This window comes from Myxine glutinosa, chromosome 4, assembly GCF_964187855.1.
Source record: "Myxine glutinosa chromosome 4, kmMyxGlut1.1, whole genome shotgun sequence".
NCBI classification, from domain to species: domain Eukaryota; kingdom Metazoa; phylum Chordata; class Myxini; order Myxiniformes; family Myxinidae; genus Myxine; species Myxine glutinosa.
In genome coordinates, this window is record NC_136264.1 from 138357679 (window position 1) to 138379838 (window position 22160).

Below are 22160 nucleotides of genomic sequence, written 5' to 3' on the forward strand. Positions count from 1 at the left end.
GGATGGACAAAAGGACCACCAAGGCACTCGGAAACATGGTGGTGGGATGATGAAGTTGGAAAGAAAATTGACGAGAAGAGGAAGAAGTTCAAGGAGTGGCAGAAGGCGAAGGGTACGGGAGCAGAAAAAGCAGAGCATGAAAGTTATGAGGCAGCCAAGAAGGCTGCAAAGAAAGAGGTAGCAAAGGCGCAGGAGACATGCAGGAAAATATTCGGAGAACGCTTGGATTCGGAAGAGGGTCAGAGAGCGGTATTCCGGATTGCAAAGCAGATAGCGAAAGAGAGGTGTGATGTGATGGGGGTGAGTTGCTTGAAGGATGAAGTGGGACAAATCGTTGTGGACCCAGATGGAATTAAAGGAAGATGGAAAAGATATATGGAAATGCTGTTGAATACAGAGAATGAATGGGATGGAAACATAGAGAGTAACCCAGTTTTAGGACTGGCAGAGAAGATAACTGAGAAGGAAGTTGAGGAAGCGATAAAAGCAATAAATAAATAAAAAACCACCTTTAGAGGCCATTTTTCCCCGCAATGCGGGGGTTGGCCTTTTTCGGGAACCGTGGTTGTTGTTGTTTTTTTTGGTCCCCTTTTTGAAGCAATGTTTAACGGTCGGATGCCCTTCCTGACGCCAACCCTTTTTGCCACCTTTAACGACAAACAGGGAATTACCAGTGAACTGGTACTCAATTAGCCGACCTCGGAAGGATGACAGGCTGAGTCAACCCCCCTGGCGTTAATTCAGCGATCGACCGGGATTCGAACCCAGGGTCCTGGGATCCTAAGCCGGCACCCTAGCCACTAGCCCAACACCAGGGCAACACCAGAAGCGATAAAAGCAATGAAGAGTAGAAAAGCGGGAGGGCTGACGGGAGTTGTTGGAGATATGTTGAAGGCAGCAGGAAGTTGGGGTGTGAAGAGAATGGCAGAGATCTGTAATCTGGTGGTGAAAGAAGGTCGCATTCCAGTGGATTGGGAACTGAGTACCCTCGTCCCTCTATACAAGGGGAAAGGTGACGCTCTGGAGTGTGGCTCATACCGAGCGATAAAGTTATTGGAGCATGGAATGAAGGTATTGGAAAGGGTGTTGGAGAGGAGGATAAGGAAGAAGGTGAAGATCGACGAAATGCAGTTTGGATTTATGCCAGGAAGAGGAACGACAGACGCGCTCTTTATTGTGAGGCAGTTGCAGGAGAAGTACATGGAGAAGAGGAGGAAGTTGTTTCTTGGGTTTGTTGATCTGGAGAAAGCATTCGATAGGGTTCCACGCGAAGTATTGACATGGGCATTGAGGAAGATAGAAGTGGAGGAATGGTTGATCAGAGTTGTGATGGCAATGTACAAAAGAGCGCGCACAGCTGTAAGGACGAAGGATGGGAACATTGGTGAGTTTGAGGTGAAGGTGGGAGTGCATCAGGGGTCGGCACTAAGTCCACTACTATTTGTAGCTGTGATGGAGGTGCTTGCTCAGACCGTAAAGGAGGGTTTACCGTGGGAGTTGTTGTATGCAGATGATCTGGTGTTGATTGCGGAAAGTATGGATGGACTGAAGGAAAAGATGAACAAGTGGAAGGAATGTATGGAGACAAAAGGTCTGAAGGTGAATATAGGAAAGACGAAGGTGATGGCAAGTGGTAAAGCATGTGGTGAGGTGGAAAGAACTGGGAAGTGGCCATGTGCTGTGTGCAGGAAGGGTGTCGGAGTGAACTCCATTCAATGTACAATGTGCGCTGAGTGGGTTCCTCAAAAATGTAGTGGTCTGAGAGGGTCATTAACCAGTGTGGCAGCTACATTCAAATGTAAAGTGTGCACAGAGGGAGCTGCAGATGGAGGAAATGTTGAGTTGGATCTTGGAGACGGCGTGAAGCTGGAAGGTGTGAAAACATTTTGCTACCTCGGAGACATGATGAATGGAGAAGGTGGATCAGACTCGGCAACGGTTGCTCGAGTGAGATGTGCATGGAAGAAGTTTCGGGAACTGAGTGGCGTGCTGATGAGGAGGGGAGTGTCGTTGAAGCTGAAAGGAAAGGTGTATGCTGCATGTGTGAGAAGTGTTATGATTTATGGGAGCGAGACATGGGTTATGAATGTAGAGCAGCAACGAAGGCAGGAAATGTAGAGGAATGTAGAGCAGCAGCAATTGGAAAATATTGCAGTGCACCCCCGAGCACAAGAGCATCACAAAGCACCAAAGCACCAATAAGCACCAAAGCACCATCCAGTGCTCATTTCACACATTTAAATAAAGAACACAAACTGTTAGCCGGGTTGGCAGCTCCTGCTTCCTCTGCTCTGCTGGTCCGATGTTTCTTCATGTTGTTCTTTGCTTGCTGCCTATTTGCAAATAATAAAAAGGCACACAACGCGTTCATTTTTATTTAGGGCCAACAGGGGCCAACTAAGGGTGGTCCACCTGTATGGCAAAAGGGGCCACCTCACCGTGGGCCGCATGCCAACTCTTCTCTGGCCATCATGGCCGGTCCCAGCGGAGGGGCCAGGCCCCAACACGTGGGGTCCATCAGGGTGTGATGCTTGGCCACAAAAACGTGTGGTCCATATGGTGGTGCTAGGCCGCAAGTCGTGCGGTCCATAAGGTGGTGTACCGGTCCAGGCAGGATGTGCAGCGGTGGCTCGGGCACACAAGTGCGGCTACCTGCACACTCTCCCCCGGACCCAAAAGACAAGCCGTGAGTGGGGAAGGAAGGGCAAAGCAAGCATCGGGGCAAGGTCACAAGGGTACACATTAAAACAAGGCAATGCAAGGTGAGGTGCGCATGGGAGCGAGCGGAGAAAGCTCGTCCCTACCGTACGTCACCCCCCCCCCCCCGTCACCTACCCTACCCTTGCCCTTACCCCGTATTTACAAAACTCTACACATTTACAAATTTATCGCTATCATCTCGTCTTCCCCATATCTCCCCTAATACCGAATTCGTTAACAATCCCAATTTCTCATTAATCCCCCGATTCGGAATTTACCATCAATCCCAATTTCCTATCAATTCCTCATAAGGAGGAAGAGATGGAACAAACAAGCACAATGTCACCCCCACGTCATGATGCATCTCACATTCCCAAAACATTTGCAACAAAAAAGAACATGGTGTGGAGTCATATCATCACCTCAGGTGAGTGGTTGCAGATGGTGCGAAGGGATTTCCATCCTAACTATCCTATAAATGACTTAAACACTTTTACTCTACCCGGGGTCTTTCCCTGCCAAACCATTGGCCATCTTACACTATGTGGTTCTAAGAACCGAACTCCCATTGACCAAACTGTGGTGCTCACCAATTTGGGGTCTCACTCCCCCGATTCAACTCCCTGTTCCTTCGCACAATTTCCGGGCTGGGTCGTGTGGCTCACCAGCAGGTCTACTCACCTGCACACCTCCACCACTGCAGTTGCCTCCGAGCTTACCTGCTCCTTACCCTAACCTATCTACCTGGCGAGGGCCCTCTGGCGCTCTCCCCACTCGGTGCCCTCTCTGGCACTGGGCTACCCGGGTCTGTCCTCCGGATCCTCGGGCCCCATTCACAACTACACTGGCTCCCAGAGCCTACCTGCGGCCTCACCTGGCCGACGTCCTAACAGTGGCGGAGTGCCCATTTAACCATACACACACTAACAGGCCACATGCCCAGCCATTTCCACTTCACTAATGCACCCATCCAAACACCATTCTACCACACGCACTACAGATGCCAATATCCAACCACAATTTACCTACTCCCTCTACCTACTCTTAAACTACCCTCCCTGGGTATTCGTGAAAGGGGTCCATCTTCCCCAGCCACTCCTTTCGCACCAATCACTGCACTCCACGTATTCTACACTACTCACTCCACACCATCCATTCCATACTCCATTCCATCTATTCCATTCAACCATTCCCCATACACCTGTACTTCACCTGCACACCTGTGCCCACAAACCTGGTGTCACCTGCACACCCAGTGGCACGTGCACCCGTCTTTCCTCCCAGGCTCATTCATTCAATGCAATACACAATCACACCTTTCACCATACTCTGCTCAATGCACAATCATGCCAATCATCATGCTCACCACAAAGAACTTTCTGCACACACACTGCATCGACTAAGCTGACTATTCCCTTCTGAAACTCGCGCCCCCCCCCCCATCTTCCCTTATACTAGATGCTCCCACGTCATTATCATCCACTAATCTGCTATGTCCCCTCTACAGGTACATGTCGCTACTTAACCCTACAGTTACCTATTGTCATCTCTCTAAGTCCCTAACAATTATCCAAACCCTCGCTGGCTTGGTTTGCACGGCCAAAACCCCATAACTAATGCTCATGTGCCCGGTGGATGGGAGGGATGGCAGAGTTGCCATCCCTCCACATCGGGCATCTCTCACTATCACCCCCAGTCCTCTGGCACGATGAGCCCCCTTCACAAGAGGTACTGGTTCCTGCCTCGGCATCTAAAGCCGAAGCAATCCACGAGGGCGCCTGCTCGCCGGTATAAGGTCTTATACGGTTGGCTTGGACGATCCGAGGGAGGGCTCGTGGCCCCATTTTGATCTTTACGACCATGTCACAGACTTGCGACAGGACGACCCCCGGGCCTTGCCAGGGAGAGGTGAGTTTTGGGCACCTACCCTTCCGCCTCCAGGGATTAAAGAACCAAATCTTCATCCCCGGAGCGTACTGGCTCCCCTGGCTCCGGTGGTCGTACCTGCACTTCATCTTGGCCCCCACCAGATGGAGCTGGTGGCGGGCGAAGGCATGGACCCTCTCCATGCCTTCCTCCAGGTGACGTGCGTAACCCTCCCTCGGCGATGTATCTGTGGTGTCTGGCACGGGACCGCATAGCAAGTCGGCGGGAGCCCGCAACTCCTGCCCATACATAAGCAACGCTGGACTGCATGCGGTGGCCCCGTGCTGGCTAGTTCGGTAGGCCATCAATAAGTATGGGAGATGTTCTTCCCAGTCATCCTGATGGGTGGTGGTGAACAAGGCCAGTTGTTGGACCAGTGTTCGATTGAACCTTTCCACCATCCCGCCAGATTGTGGCCGCAAGGGCGTTGTCCTGGTTTTCCTAATTGACAGCAGTCTGCACACATCTTTTAGTAATTGGCTTTCAATATTTCATCCCTGATCAGTGTGCAGCTCCTGTGGAATCCCATGCCGACATACAAATCCTTCCACGAAGGCTTGCGCTACCACCCCGGCTTCTTGGTTGGGGAGGGCGTAGGCCTCCGGCCACTTGGTGAAATAGTCCATTACAACGAGGATGTACTTATTACCTTGGCAGGTGCGGGGTAGTGGTCCTAGAATATCCATAGCCACCCGCTCAAGTGGGGCCCCCACCTGGTGTAAATGAAGGGGGGCCCTCATCCTCTGTGCTGGTCCATTTTTGGCAGAACAGGCGTCGCATCTCCGACACCAGTCCTGGATATCACGCCCCATATTCACCCAATAGAACCTCCGGCGGACCCGAGATGTCGTCTTTGTCCTGCACAAATGGCCGCCAGAGCGCGTACTATGCACCTGTTGTAATATGACGTTCTTAAATTTGTCAGGGACTATCACCAGCCAGGAAGTTCTCTCAGAGGGAACCTCCACCCACTTGCAATACAAGATGTTTTCCTTCAATTCCAGGGTCTGCCACTGAGCCCAATATGCCTTTGTTTGTGCCCCGAGGGGGGTGACCTCTTCCCCATTAGGTCTTTGCCCCAAGCTGACCCATTTGTACACCGGTCCCAGGACGGGATCCTCCTGCTGGGCCGTGCTCCATGCCAAAGTTCCAAATTCTTCATCTGCGGTTAGTGGCAAAATTGGCCCTCTCACCCGGGTTGCACGGACGACGAGGATCGGGGCAGAATCGCCCAATTGCTCCCTCTCCTCGTGTCTCGCACAAAATTTAGTTTTCCCCCAGACAAGGACGCCAAGAGAGTGCGTCAGCATTACCATGGGCCTTCCCGGCCCTATGGGTCACATTAAAATCGTACTGCTGCAACTTTTCCAACCACCTTGCAATTTGGCCATCCGGTTCCTTGAACTGAAGGAGCCATTGCAAGGAGGAATGGTCAGTTCAAACCAAAAATTTCCGCCCGTACAAGTACGGGTGGAAATGGTTCATGGCAGCGAGCATAGCCAATAGTTCCTTGTGGGTGACGCAATAATTTCGTTCGGGCCTACTCAAGGCCCGACTATAATAAGCAATCACTCTCTCCACACCCTCCTGTGTCTGCGACAAAACTGCGCCCAATCCTTCCTGGCTTGCATCCGTGTCCAGGGTAAAGGTCCCGTCACTAGTAGGGTAAGCTAGAATGGGTGCGGATGTCAAACACCCCTTCAATTTTAGGAAGGCCTCTTGGCACTCCCTTGTCCAATTAAATCGCGTCCCCTTCTCTGTAAGCCGGTGAAGGGACCGGGCCAACTCTGCAAATGTCGCCACAAAGCGCCGGTAGTAGGAGCAGAGTCCCAAAAATCCCCGCACCTCCTTGATGGTACGTGGTGCGGGCCACTCCTCTACCGCTGTAATTTTGCCTGGGTCTGTTTTTACCCCCTCGCGCCCGATAACATGACCTAGACAGGCCACCTCTCTTGCAAACAAAGTGCACTTACTCAGACTCAGCTTCAACCCTGCCTGTCTGAGGCACCCGAACACCTGGTCCAAATTAGCTATAGCCTGGAGGAATGTTTTGGCATGTACTAGGACGTCATCCAGGTATACCAGGCATGATTACCATGGCATGCCGCCTAGTACATGTTCCATTAATCTCTCAAAGGTGGCGGGGGCGTTACACAAACCAAATGGCATCACAGTGAACTGATACAGCCCCTTACCTGTGGAAAATGCCGTTTTCTCCTTCCCTGCACTATCCATCTCCACCTGCCAATACCCACTCTTGAGGCCTAAAGTTGAAAACCAATTTGAGCCCACAACGGCATCGAGGGTATCGTCAATTCTTGGCAGGGGATATGAGTCCTTGAGTGTCACGTTGTTTAGCTTGCGATAGTCCACGCAGAAACGTGTGGTCCCATCCTTCTTTTTGACCAGCACAACGGGTGACATCCAGGGACTTCCCGAGGGCTCGATGACACCTGCATCGAGCATTTTTTCTACCTGCTCGTCAGCTTCCTCCCTCTTGCTCCAAGGGAGCCGTCGGGCGGGCTGACAAATAGGCCAGGCCTCACCGGTGTGGATCTGATGTTTCACCAGGCCCGTACGTCCAATATCCTCGGGGGACAAGAAGATATCCAAATGGGATCCAATTAATTTGTGTAAGGCCTCCCTCTGGGTACCTCCCAACTCTACGCTACTTCGATTTACCATCTCGCAAATGGGATCGGGCCAATTCCTATCACTTATTGAAGGCTCCCCCTGGGGCCGGCTCAGCTGAACGTTCTCGCCCCTCACTAACGTGACTTCTTTAACTGGAGTGCAGCCAGCTACCTTCGTGCCCCGTACTATAGTGCGTGGTTCTGTGCTAATATTAATTACTCGGACGGCCACCACCAGCCCGTCCGTTTTTACGAGGGTGCGGCCCACGATTAAACCAGGTATGGATCGCGCTGCCACCGGTTCGACCAGGCCGCAGGACTCCTGCCAGGTTGGGTGAGCTGAGCACCGGGCCGGCACTATGGCCTCGGCCCTCGGAGGGATGGTCACGGCCTCAGAAGCCTCCAGCTCCGTCCTCTCGGCCGTGCTCACCCCCTCCAATGGTAGCTCCTCTAGTCCCACTTGCAGGGTCCCCCAGCACAAATCGATTTTACAACCGCTGCTGGCAGTCAACAAATCCAACCCTATTAAGCATGGGTCGCACACCTCCGCCACCCAAACCTCTATCTCTCTCTTTACCGATCCCAACTTGAAGGTCACAAAACCATGCCCTATGATGGGGGCCGATACCCCGGTAGCCAGCTGCAAACTATGATTTTCCAGACGCTGGATTTTATCCCAGCCATCTGCACTCGAATTAAGGATCACAGGGCTGATGATCGTGGCGCTAGCTCCTGTGTCCACTACGGCGTCTACACCCACGCTGGCAATTTTGCACCGAATTGTGAGGCTACCTGTACCAATTTGGCCACAATAAATGACCTGTCGCATCAATGAGGGCTCTGCTCCATCCCCTGTTGCCGAACACCACCCTGCATGCTCGGCACCTTCTAGTATCCCGGGCTCTGGCGGGGGGGGGGGGGGGTGTCTGAGGTCGGTTGGGCCGATCTATACGGGCAGCGGAGTTGAGGGCATCGGCTGTCGCGGAGCGTCCCGGCATGGAACTCGACACTCCCATGCACGGTGACCTAGCAGAGCACAATTTTATCACCTCACCTGGTAAGGTGCTTGCCTCCGGTATTCCAAATTTCCCCCCCTGAATGTCCGAATTGGTGCACTTTGTCGTGGCCCACCGGGTGCCACCGCCGAGGCCGCCTGCCATGGTCCAGGTCCCGCCAGACGCCGGTCCACCAGCCTCCGGACCATGCTCTCCAGGTCAGGGCCCCCTATGGGGACGGGCCCCCTAGGGGGGCCGCCACCCATCACGGGCCCTACCTGACGCACCACCACTGCGTGACGCTCGCCTCCCCGGGCCAGGGGCCTCGCTACTTCCCAACGGGCTGCAGCGTCGGCCGCCTGGCTCAAGGTCTGTGGGCGCCACATGGCGAGCTGTTGTCGGAGCTCCAGATCCGGAAAAGCCTGGATAAATTGATCCAGCGCCAGGCTTTCCTGGGAACTCGCTGCCATGTCCGCGTGTGCGATCCCTACTGCGCGGCGAATGTCATGGGCAAGTTCCCCGATGGTCTCCTGGGGCTTGCGTTTTCGCTGAGCAAGCTGAGCTTTAACAAGCTCGCTTTGCTGTTCAATGCCGAAACAATTAATTAAGGCTGCGCGGAGGGCTGGCAGGGTGAGAGCACCCGGTGGTAAAGCTGTCAGCACCTCCGCCGCCGTGCCGCACAGTGCCCCCACAAGGTGGACTCCACCTTCGTCTGGATTCCACCCGTTGCCTCTACACACATATTCCAACTGCACCAGGTACGCCCTCAGATCGCTCTTGCCGTCATACGGCGCAAGTGGGACCTTGTGGGTGCCCGAAGGCCGGACCCCGTGCGTCGCTCCTTGCGGGGTTAGCACGGGGCTGAACCGTTTGGGCCCCCACAGTACACTATTCCCGGGGGGCTCTCGTGCATCCCTGTCCCTCTGAACACTACCCCTGTCGGTGTCGATGCCTGGGTCGGCCCTCCGCAACCCGCTACCCACTCCATACCCGCACACCCTTGCTCACCAATACCCCTCGCACTCCCCATAGTCAGACATCCTTGCACACATTCTCTTTCCACGCACTCTGCCCCAGTCGCATACCTCACCAGCGGCCTCTCACGAACGCCCGGGTCTAGACCAACACCCAAGCTCGCTGAATCTCCCCTCACACCATATACATTTCCGAGCATATCGCCACTCACCTCGGCGCCTCTTCTCCTTCGCTCCTCCTCCTCCACCTGCAAACTCTTTATTTGGTCAGTAAGCACATCATCACGCTGTGAGCACAGACCTTGCATCAATTCCATCACCTCCTCCGTTATCTCTTTCTTAGTCTCCCTCCGTCTCTTCTTAATTTCACTTACCCCCTCTTCCACTTCCTCTAGCTTCTGCTTCACCTCCTTTATTTCCCGGTGCGCCCCTTCAATTTCTCCCTCTAAGGCCACCTTGGTCGTTTCTATGTGCGTCCTGACTTCCCGTTCTTTCGTCTCCATTGCCTCTACCACCTCCTCTAACCTCTTCGTCAGTCCCTCATGTACCGTCTGACATTCCTTCTTCGTCGCTATTAATTCTTTCTTTATTTCCTTCTGGGTCGCTTTCAACCCTCCTATCACTGCCGTGTTCTTTTCCACCTGCTCCCCATGCTCCTTTTGTCCCACTGTCAGCTGCTCTACTCCTCGCGTCAGATCCTCTATGCCCCCCTGTAACCTAGCCATGCTGTTCCTCACCTCTTTCTCCATGCGCTTCTCACCCCGCTTTACCTCGTCGCGCACCCCCGCGACCTCTTCGCTCACTCCGCGCCTTATATCCTCCCCCATCTCTCCTATTTCCTTGGTGGATGCCACCCTCATCCGTTACAGCTCCCCCTTGTGGGTGTCCAATTTGATTTCTAGCCCGATTTTTACCTCTTCTATCTGCTCCCCCATTTGTTTGATTTCCCGGGCAGATTGCTCCCCCATCTCCCTCAATTTGCCTCCCATCTTGTCTTCTAGCCCGTTAACCCATTCTTCACCCCTTCCATCTGGTTCTCCTGGGCGGCCATTCTATTTTCCAACCCGTTAACCCTTCGTTCATTTGGCTACTCACGTCCTCCAATTGGGCCCCTAATCCTCCCAATTTACCTTCTAGCCCCCCCAAATTTACTGTCTAACCCCTCAAATTTGCGGTCTACCTTCCCAATTTGGTAACCCAATTGTTCACTGGTACCCCTTGCTTCGTCCCTCATTGCTCCAATTTGGCCTCCCATATCATTTTTTAATTCACCAATTTGTTCACTCGTCCTGACCATAAGGGCCCTCATTTGTGCCATAAAGAGGTCCAGATTCACTAGTGCTACGGGCTCGGCTACCGCGGCCACATGCGCGGCACCGCCATCCTGTGCCCCTGCGACCTCGTGCGAGGCGCCGCCATCTTGTGCGCCTGCAACCCCCTCTACCGAATCCTCTTTGCTTTCCTCCTGCATCTCCCCCATCTCCTCCCTGGGGTCCTGGGTTGCCTCTAACTCCTCATTCTCCCCTACCGGCATCCGATCACCTTGATCATCCATGGCACGATTTCAATTTGGGTGTTATAATAAAATTTCGGCCGCTCGTAAATTTTGACCAAATTTTAAGATGTTTTAAAAATTTGGTTCGGGCCTCAAATCCCACTCCCCGACACCAATTGTTATGGATCTCAGAGACGGCACTCCCCTTAGCAAGGGGGGGGGGGTAATCCCCTTGGCCTGTTAAGCTGGCCGTCTCTAGTCCTGGTACTTGTAACGCTCCTTCGTGGGGTGAAACTGGTCAGGGTTATTGGTCAAGGTGTTCTCCCGAATACCTTTACCAATCCCTCCGCAAAGCAAGGAGACAAGTACCGCTCGAACCACGGACAAGATGGTAATTGCCGAGCGGTTTAGCAACCCGCAGCTCGAGCCGTTAACAAAGGACTAAACCCGACTATTGTGGTTGGCCAAATCATGCCACAGGTACTCAATTGGAGACAGGACGAAAGCAATCGGGGGAAAGAAGAAACCAAAGGTAAGAAATAACAGACATTTATTAATTATATGCACCAAAACCAAAGAATATGAAACAAAAGTAATATACAGAATGAAGAAGAAGAAGATACACAGGGCAGCCTTAAACAGTCTTATATTAATTATCAACGCCCAGGACAGACAAACAGACTTACACGACAGGGAATGGCAGGCAGGAATGACTGGAAGAAGTAGAAGGGTCCATGCAGGTGACAGGGTAGGAGGGTCCGTGCCGGTGTGCAGCGTCGAGGGTGGCTCCAGTCCACGCTCCGGGTTCGAGGCGAAAACCCGGCGGCAGCTGCACGTATTCGTTCACACGGTAGGGGCTTTTCGAAGCAGCTCGTCAGAGGGCTCCGCGCAGCTTCGTCTCTCTCAGCCAGACCCCACCAAGCGCGGTCTCCAAACCAAGTCGACTCTCTGAACCTTCTCACTCGACTCTCAACCATACCTTCTCACCCGACTGTTCAAGCAGTCCCTTTTTGCCGCTTTTTATCGTTCGTGTTGGAATCAAGCCACCGGCTCTGATGACACGCCTACCGGTTCGCTCACCGCGGCGCTGGTTGGTCGGTAAGGGCTTGCTGACTCCACCTCCGATGACGAGTCGACGTGCCACACCTTGTTCTGGCGGCTCCGCCCCCTTCTTCCTCGGCTTGACCGCATAGCTAATGGCGGTTTGGGGCCAACAACCGAATCAAGGCAAGGAGCAGCGAACGCCACCCGACTGTTACTTTGAAGCGCGGGTGAGGCGATTGGGGAAATTGAAAGGGGCCTATCTTATTTGATTAATGCAACGCAGATTCAACTATTGGGAACAGATCCTTCACTGAAAAGCATAATAATGAAATAACTAGAGAGAGGTCCTATGGTTCGCTACGTGTTGTACATGGACTAACTAGGGTGCGATCTTTAACAAGCCAATTGATAGGGATATTTACAGGGGAACATTTATAAGGGAAACATTTACTAAAATTTACTAGTGAAGGTTCTAAAAACCATAACAATATATATATATACATATACAGTGGTACCTCGGCTTACGAGTTTAATCCGTTCCGTGACGGAGCTCGTAAGCCAAATCGCTCGTAAGTCAAAGCAAATTTTCCCATTCAAATGCATTGAAATGCTATTAATCCGTTCCAGCCTCAAAAAAAAAACACCAATTTTTTTTGTTAGGTGCTTTTAAATAACAAAAATGTACTTTATAAATAACAAATAATGTATAAACAAGCACGACCTCGTATATACTGTACATAATACAAGAGAATGTAAAGAAATAAACTGGACCTCTATCCATGAAGATATGGAGAAGTTGTTGTTTGTGTGGTTGAAGGAGAAGCAGCTCGCAGGAGATACCGTGACCGAGAGCATCATGTGTTTGAAAAGATTGAAACTCGGATATCGAGCACGGACCACGAGGTGTTTTTTCTTTTTTCTTAATCTCGGTTTCAGTGAACTTTTGCTCTGTGCTCACGTGTACTGTACCTGTACCTGTAATGGTACGTCAGAGGATGGCACCTGTTGTCATCATATTAAGTGCAAGATGTTCTGCATCGTAAGTTGGTACACCGTGGTCTTTCGGCGGTGTTTAAGCCGGCCGTCTTGGCTTCTGTCACCATTGGCATTGAGTCTTTCGATGTAGGTAGGTCGTTGTGTGCCGGTGCCTTGGCCGAATTCCTTCATTGCTGCATTGCTAGCTCACCTGGTTTTTTATACCACATCTTTGGTTATCGGACCAGCGAATGACGTCATCTCCAAAGTATGGCTTATTCTCACTTGTCTTGGACGATCTTCTACTTCTAGCCTTCCACCGTGCATTTGGTGTCCACTGTACTTACTGTACAGTGCCTGGTAAAATTGATGTAATGGGTTTTTGACCATGAACCGTCATGAACCGTCAACGCCATGAACCGCTAACACTCAAAAGCCCATTTATCGCGCCTTTTAAAGCAAAACGCAAACCGAAAGCCATGCCTCTCAAGCGAGGCGTGCTTCCGTGGTCACGTGATCCACAGGTGTAGCTCATTATACCCGCACGCGCGACACGCTTTGGCGGTCACGTGACCAGCCACTCTGGAGGCGGGGATCCCCGCCGATGACGTCACCGGCTGGAGCAAGGAGATTCCTCGCTAATGTATTTCGACGATTGCGTGTTTTATATCCAAGCAGAGATGCTTTCACGGCAAGATAACCACGTGACCGGAACCGGAAGCCACAACCGGAAAATTCAAAAAAATAAATTTTTTGAGCTCGTACATCGGATCTCGGCTCGTATCCCAAAGCAACAAACCGCCCGAGCGACGGCTCGTATCCCGAAAAACTCGTACGTTGGGGCACTCGTAAGCCGAGGTACCACTGTACATACATATATACACACACACACACACACACACACACACACACACACACACACACACACACACACACACACACACACACACACACACACACACACACACACACACACACACACTCACACACACACACGTGTGTGTGCATGTATATGTGTGCAATTAATTGTAAGGGCGTGCAAGTTGCTGTTGTAGAAAAAAAATATTTGTTGAAAAAAAAATGTGTGTGTGCGACTGGTGTATGAAGCTCCTTTACGAGCTGCATACACAGACCCTATAAAGAATCCCAGATACTATAGCAATTATAATGCTATTAATGTAAAAAAAAATAAAAAATCACAATCCCACAAAGAGTGCAATCTTCAATATATTAATATTTGCAACCTACACTAATGCTTTGGTTTCCGAAGAATATTACCTCTATCTTGTGTGTGCTACTCTTTGTTTGTCAAAGAGCAACTAATAAAGGATATTGCATATTGTTTTGACTTTTACTGGAATTCTGTAAAATGAGGTGAAATTAAATCCCGAATGTATTGAACCTCAGAATCTTTTTGCATCAGCAAAAGGTTTCACTCATGGCTGAGACAGACCTGTTAATGTTACATGGATCTAGAATGAGAAATGAATAGCTTCAACCATGCTTGAAATGGCCACTACTCATCTGTCTGTCACAATCTTCACCCTTCTGTCTTTGTTTCTGCTTAATCTTTCGGATGATAGCCACTTTATTTCCACCATAATCTTTCACCCTTTTCTTACTTAGCATTTTTCAAATCTTCACTCTCCATTCAAGCGCACCTGTTCCAAAGTTCCAGTTTCATGGTTATTACAGTATTCCTGCCATCGTGTGACAGAAATATTCAAAAAAAACTACTTTGGTATGAAACTCACTTTGCACCTGCAGCCATTTCTTGAATTGTCTGACAGTTTAACAAGATTTTTCTTGTTTCAGCATTTTGGATCAGCAGCCAATCAGCGTATGAGAAAGGGATTTATATGGAAGGAACTCTCATTATTGCACAGGTCAGGTGATGGATGTTTTTTCCTGTTCTTCAGAGTGGGTGGATTTTTATTCTGAAACTATGTTCTTTTTGACAATTCAAAATTATTTGGTTCTGCTCCTTTAAAAAGAATATCCTTTGAAACATATGGCTATCCTCACATGGAACAGCATCGGTATGCATAAGCTTCGCACTTTCCTACATGAAGTCTTTGAATATGATAGAAAAGTTTGGCATAAACAATATACTGAATGCATTTATATTTAGGATCATATTTATTTTAAAATATTATTTTATCAGTCAAAAGTATACCATACTTCAATGTTTTTTTTTTCTTTCTCTTACAAACTTTTGCTGGAGTTCTCTTACAAACTAGAGCAGGGCACATTAAAAGTTAATTCGAGGGATATTTCATTAATCATGTATTGGAAGTGACCCAGACTACTACACGAGTTCCAGCCTGTGTGGTGCGATAACCTTTTGAAGCATAACTTCACCCAGAGTCCTCTCTCGGAAAGTCATCAGTGTGTTTAATGAGACGGCGTCACGTCAAGCTGTCTCTACTTTTTGCCAAAAGGCCACAAAGTGGGAGGTAAAATACATCCAGCGATTACTTAATAATCTCTACTTTTTGCCAAAAGGCCACAAAGAAAATACTTAATACATCCAGTGATTATAATATTGGCTGCTGGAAGGCGCATCTTAATCTTAACAGATCTTAACTATGAAGCAGAAAAGTATTTAATGGCAGAAATAACTCTCAGGAAGTGTTGTACTCATTTTTTCATAAGCAAAGTATATTGAGACAAAATTACTTTTTCATAGTCCTCATTATATGAGCCTGGTGTTGGCAAAGCAGTTAGGGTGCTGGCTTGGAATCCTAGGATCTTGAGTTCGAATCCCGGTTGATCGTTAATTAACCTCAGGGGGGTTCGACACAGCCTGTCATCCTGCTGAGGTCAGCAAATTGAGCACCAGCTTGCTGGGATGAATGTGCTGGTGTGTGCCCTAGCTCAGAATAGGTACACAGTTTCCCTGCGTGTGGTAATGTGCTGGTGTGTGCCCTAGCTCAGAAAAGGTACACTGTTTCCCTGCGTGTGGTAAGAGGCGACTAAAGGGTTGGTGTCAGGAAGGGCATCCGGCCATAAAAACATTGCCTTAAAAAGGTAACCATGATGATTGGCATGTGGCCTGCAAGGCTAACCACCGCTCTAGCAGGGAAAATGACCTTAAAAAGCGAATTTTTTTCAGTCTTCATTACATGAGAAATAATTAAGTTTTTTTAAATCTCAAGTCGGTGGTTGATGATGTACCAGGAAGTGGATGAGGATGAAGAGCTTGCAAATATATTGTAGCCTCGTCGAAGCCCCTGGCAACCGATTCAACATCCAGCCAAATCTTCCCCATATTCTTCCCTGCTGCACGGATTAGTCAGGGCAGCGCAATCACGGTCAGAATGCGATCAGTCCCCATGGACCAGCCCTCTACCTCATCTATCTCTCTCACTCCTCACTCTTTTCTTTCTTTTTTTTTCTTTTTTTTCTCTCTCTCTCTCTCTCTCTCCCTCTCTCTCTCTCTCTCTCTCCATTGTGAAGGAGGGGGGGGGGGGAGGATACACCATCCTTGATGTGGGGAATCTCTAGGTCGCTCCTGCGAAATCAATCGGCTGTCTCCGTGCTGCGGGCTTGTTTAGGAGAACTCTCCAGGGCTATACAATAACAACAACAACAACAACCAGCCAGAAACGTATGATAATGCCTTTTCTCCTGAAAGACAAGTACACCACAACACAGAGCAAATGACATCCGGTACATGCTATACAGGTTGCGTATCTAGACTAGTGGAAGTTTGGTGAAAATAGGTGCGACATTTTACAGGTGCAAAGTGGTGTTATGATAAAGAGCAGCAACGAAAATCAATACAAATAGCGAAGGCAGATTTGATGAAGATTACTACTTGAGTGAGAGTTAAAATTCAGATTGCTTAGTTGTATACTGTATTAAACAAACCGAGCATGAAAATAAAGGACAATATATCGAAACAAAAGTAGAAGTTATTTCGTACAATATTGTATTGAATTTCAAAAGTAGAAAAATCTTCGACATTATTATGTTTTTAGTTCACCTGGAACGAAGTTCAGCTGAGCTTATGCGATGGCGCATCGTCCCTCCATTAGTACCGTCCGTAAACACTTGAAACTTCTTCTCTGAAACCGCTGATGGGATTACGACCAAATTTGGCACAAATGATAATTGTTGTGTTGTGACTAAAGCTTCTTCACGGCATTAAAAAATATATCGGGGACTAAGGGGGTTTACCGGGGTCAAAGTGAATCCAGGTTTGACCCCCAAAATAGGAATTTGCTTTTTCCTCTGAAACTACCCAAGCAATTTCGATGAAACTGGACCACAACCTTCACCACCCATGATGTACCGAAGTTTGTTCACGACATTTTAAAAAAACGGCCCCTTTGGGGGATTCCGGGGGTCAAAGTGGATCCAGGTTTGACCACCCCAAAATAGATATTTGCTTTCTTCTCTGAAATTACAAACACAATTTCGATGAAATTTCACCTTCACCACCCGTGATGTACCAACGTTTGTTCACGGTATTAAAAAAAATCTGCCCCTTTGGGGATCTACAGGGGGGTTGCCCCCCAAAATCAGTGTTTGCTTTCTTCTCAGAAACTACACACGCAATTCCGATAAAACCTAACCACAACCTTAATCACCTGTGTTGTACCAAAGTTTGTTCCTGGCATTAAAAAAAAAATCGGGGTCTAAGGTGGTCTATGGGGGAACAATGAGGGGGAGACTTGTCACCCAAAATAGGTATTTGCTTTTTTCTTTGAACCTACACACAATTTTGATGAAACGTCACCACAACCTTCATCATCCATGATGTACCAATGTTTGTTCAAGGCATTGATTCTGGATTTTGGAGTTTCACCAGAAGGGGGTTACTGGTACTGGTAGACGCGTGAGCCCTGCAGAAATGTGGGGAGGGCCAAAGCACGGAAAGGGCAGAGGGTGCAAGACCAGAAAGGAGGCGGTAAAAGTCAAAGAGACCAGCCGCATGTCTGAGATGGGAAAGTGATAGGCCCATAGATTCAGCTTTAACATGGAGATTCCAGTGATCTCGAAGGCCTTGGTTTCCGCCCATTCAAGCTGAGCAAGATGTGAGGCAGGGGCACCATGGCGGAGGGTAGAGCGGTGCTCCACCAAGCTGCGAATGAAGGCCTTTGTGGCGTTTCCAATGAACCATTACCGATAGAGCTCATATTAAAGCAATTATTGTGTTTATACCAATGATGTCATATTTATGACAGAATAGGAGCATTTCAGATAATCGATGTCACTAAGCAGCCCGCAATCAGATAAACCACAACAGTGTTGGAAAACACAGTTTATCTTGTAATAAGAGTCCAAACAAGACCGAAAGTCGAAGGCATAGCCAGGCTTGTAAAATATTATAAACCACAAACATATATGATTAGCTTTTCAAACAGTCGCTAATGTTGTTTATAACATTAAACAAAGAAATTTGGAGGAATGCCGACATCCGTGAGGTAAGTTTTACTTACAGAACTGAGCGAAGATCTACTGTAATCTATATACCCCACAAGGGTTAGGTTAATAACATGTTATCAAAAAACAGAGGCGAATTCCTTACTTCCGTGGTTGTTAGTGCCGTACACCACTTATCATTGATTCATGAACCATACACCGCTTCAATCGATCAACTTTGTATTCACGATATTGGGATTAAAATGTTATGGTTATATTTACTATATTATTATTATTATTATTACGAAAACGATACAACGCATTAGTACCCGCGTTATATATTTACCAAATACAAAGGACAAAATCCTATTAACTCTCATTCTGGTTATTCCCAACACACAAACCTCGAATGTTCATCCACGAGCGAATCATTACAGATATGGTCGAAATGAATTCCGAATGGAATTTACAAGTATTAAATGAATGGCAATACACAGGTCAGGACACAATGACACTAACCCCCCCTCAAGTAACGTTAACTGTTCAATGAATTACGTTTACCTTTCGGGATTGAGATCACGATCAACAGTGTAGGTAAAAATGGCGCTGCCAAATCACATGACCTCCCACGAGGCAGCCCAAATTGTTCCAGTGTTATTATTTACATATCATAGTCTTCATAGGGAATACAATTTGTAATTCAATGAGGAAGAATAACCAGGACTTATTACATCAAGCAATGTCTCCTCCGTGTTTCATATCCAATGACGTCACCAGATATCTCGTTGAAGAGAAACGGGGAGAAACGGGGAGAAGGGAGGAGAGGGGGGGGGGGGGCGAAGGAAAGGGTAAGTTATGGATGGCACTCACATCAATGGTATAAATATAAATAACTATATGGTATTCATCGAATACTTACCCTGTGCACTGTGCAGTCACCTTGGTGCGAGCCAACTCTTCTGGTTTTGAAGGGTTTTTTTCTTAATATGGCTGCCAGACCACGTGAGCGATGACATCATAAATTTATATTTACTCCCAGCATTCGATCGTGTCCGTGTGTGTGTGTGTGTGTGTGTGTGTGTGTGTGTGTGTGTGTGTGTGTGTGTGTGTGTGTGTGTGTGTGTGTGTGTGTGTGTGTGTGTGTGTGTGTGTGTGTGTGTGCGCGTGTGTGTGTGTGTGTGTTCGTTCGCATGTTCGTGAACAAGATATCTGGAAAAGTTCTGAACGGATTTGGATGAAAGTTGCTCGGATGATTGCGCTTGGGATAAGGAAGAGTTGATTAGTTTTTGGTGAAGCTCAGGATATTATTCCGGATCCAAGAATTTTTTTTGGGAAAGATTTTTTTCTGTTTTACTGCATTAAAGCTTTTATTCTTATTCTTAAATGATGTTTTTCTCCTCTAATTCCGAGATATATCAAAATAAATTCTCTGACAGTTAGGGCCTACTTTCTTTTTCATTTATTGTTTTGGGGAGAGGGGATGTTAAACAAAACGTATTATTCCAACTAAACCCACGGCGGGAGTATGCGCTCTACTGAGTGGTGTTCTAGTCTCTAATATAATTGTTGCGTAAATCACGCTCAGTAAATTTCAAACTGATCAAACGAAGCGTTGTCCCTGTCGAATTGTGACGTCATAATTATGGCACCAATGATGTCATCGTTACAACACTTATTACCTCCGCCACCAAAGGTGAATGGAGGTTGTTTTCACCTCTGTCTGTTTGTTTGTGAACAGGATATCTCAAAAGGTTATGGACGGATTCGGACGAAATTTGGCAGAGATATAGCGTATGTGACAAGGACGAAATGATTATATCTTTGGTGAAGATTCGGATTCGGATTCGGCTACTAGAATTTATTTAATGATTCTTCACCATTGAGAGATAGGGCCAAAACGATACATAGTAGGATATCTCAAATAGTTATGGATGGGTTTGGACGACACTTGGTGGACAGGTTATGTGTGTGACAAGGAAGAATCGATTCGATTTTGGTGAAGATCTGAATATGGATTCGGATATGAGAAATATTTAATTTTTAAGTGATTCTTCACCATTGGGAGATCGGGCTAAAACCAACCGATAGCAGGATATTCTCAAAACATTAGGACGGATTTCGACGAAACTTGTTGGACAGGTTGTGTGTGTGACAAGGAAGAATCGATTCAATTTTGGTGAAGATCCGGATCCGGATCCGGCTCGTATAATTTTTTAAGTGATTCTTCACCTTTGGGAGATATGGCCAAAACGATACAAAAAATGAATGAATGATCGTTTTGAGGCCATTTTCCCCGCTAGAGCGGGGGTTAGCCTTGCGGGCCCCATGACCTCATGGTTCCCTGTTTGAGGCAATGTTTTTGTGGCTGGATGCCCTTCCTGACGCCAGCCCTTAGTCACCTTTTACGATGAGCAGGGATACCTATTCTAAGCTGGGGTACACACCGGGATCATTCATCCCAGCTGGTACTCAATTTGCTGACCTCGGAAGGATGACAGGCTGAGTCAATCCCCCTGGTGTTAATTCAGTGATCGACCTGGATTCGAACTCAGGATCCTAGAATCCCAAGCCAGCACCCTAACCACTAAGCCAACACCAGGCTATGGATACCATGGCCAAAACGATACAAAACGATACAAAAAACGATACGATATAATCCTACTTTTGTGAAAGTTAATGTGGTGTTGGATCCTTGCCAATCCTTTCAAATTATGTGTAGTAGAATATAGATGGTGCTTCTTACCACCTCCCTGCAAAACTACCTATGGTCTCTTTCTGTCTCTAGATTTATACCTCACTGTGATAAATTTACTCGATTCACTGCGAAGGGTGGAAATGTGAATGGTTCGGTGGATGTGCGGAGTATCGTTGAGAGAGAGCCAAATGATGAATTGCGAAAGATGATGGGAATAGAGCCTGTGGTTGATGCTGTGAAGAGGAACAGGTTGAGATGGTTTGGTCATGTGTTGAGGAAGGATGAAAGTGACTGGTTGAGAAGAGTGATGGAAATGAATGTAGAAGGAAGTAGAGGACGGGGAAGACCGAGAAAGACTTGGCTAAAGATGGTGGAAGAAGAAATGCGGGCAAGGGGGTTAACAAGGAGAGATGCAGAAAATAGGGCAAGATGGAGAAGATTGTCATGGGGACCGCAAGGCTAACCCCCGCTCTAGCAGGGAAAATGGCCTTAAAATGCATGTTGTTGTTGTTGTTGTTGATGAAGCGTTATACTTGTCGAATTGTGATGACATAATGAGATCATCATTAACATATCTTAATCCCCATGGGGATTACTTGACAACGCACCATGTTTTAATTTTTCCATGGAGTGGTTTCGGAGATACAAAGGTGCAACCTCTTTGGATTTTTTCCAAGATGACACCTGTACCATGTGCGCTCGGATGTGATAATTATCATTAAAATAATTCTGCCGGAAGTGGTGCTCTTATGGTGAAAATCTTATGTCCATCGGACTAACGATTGCAGAGAAAAAAAAAATTCATGCTGATCAGATCAAGCGTTGTACTTGTCGAATTATGACGTCGTAATGAAGGCACCAATTACATCATAATTAACATATCTATTCCATGACATCATAATTAACATATCATATCTTATTAATGATAAGTATCAGGAGTACTTGACAATGAGCCATGTTTCAATTTTTTCCATTGACCAGTTTCGGAGATATAGAGGTGTAACATTTTTCCGAGATGGCATCTGTACCACGTGACCTATGACGTCATAATTATGAACAAACATTATACAGGCAGAGGCGCTCATATGGTAACATTTCGTGTATATTGGACCAATGGTTGCAGAGAAAATGAATTTTAAAAATGCAGACACACAAGCAACACGTATGCCCAACTCTACCATCTGGTGAAGTTTCGTGATGTTCGTTTTGAAATTGTGATCTGTAGGCGATTGACAGACAGACAGACAAACAGACAGACAGAATAATGCACAAGACCAACCAATATACTTGAAAAATCTTTGATTTTGCAAGTAACAAGCTTTTGGTATCTGGTGCTACCATTTCCATGGGCTC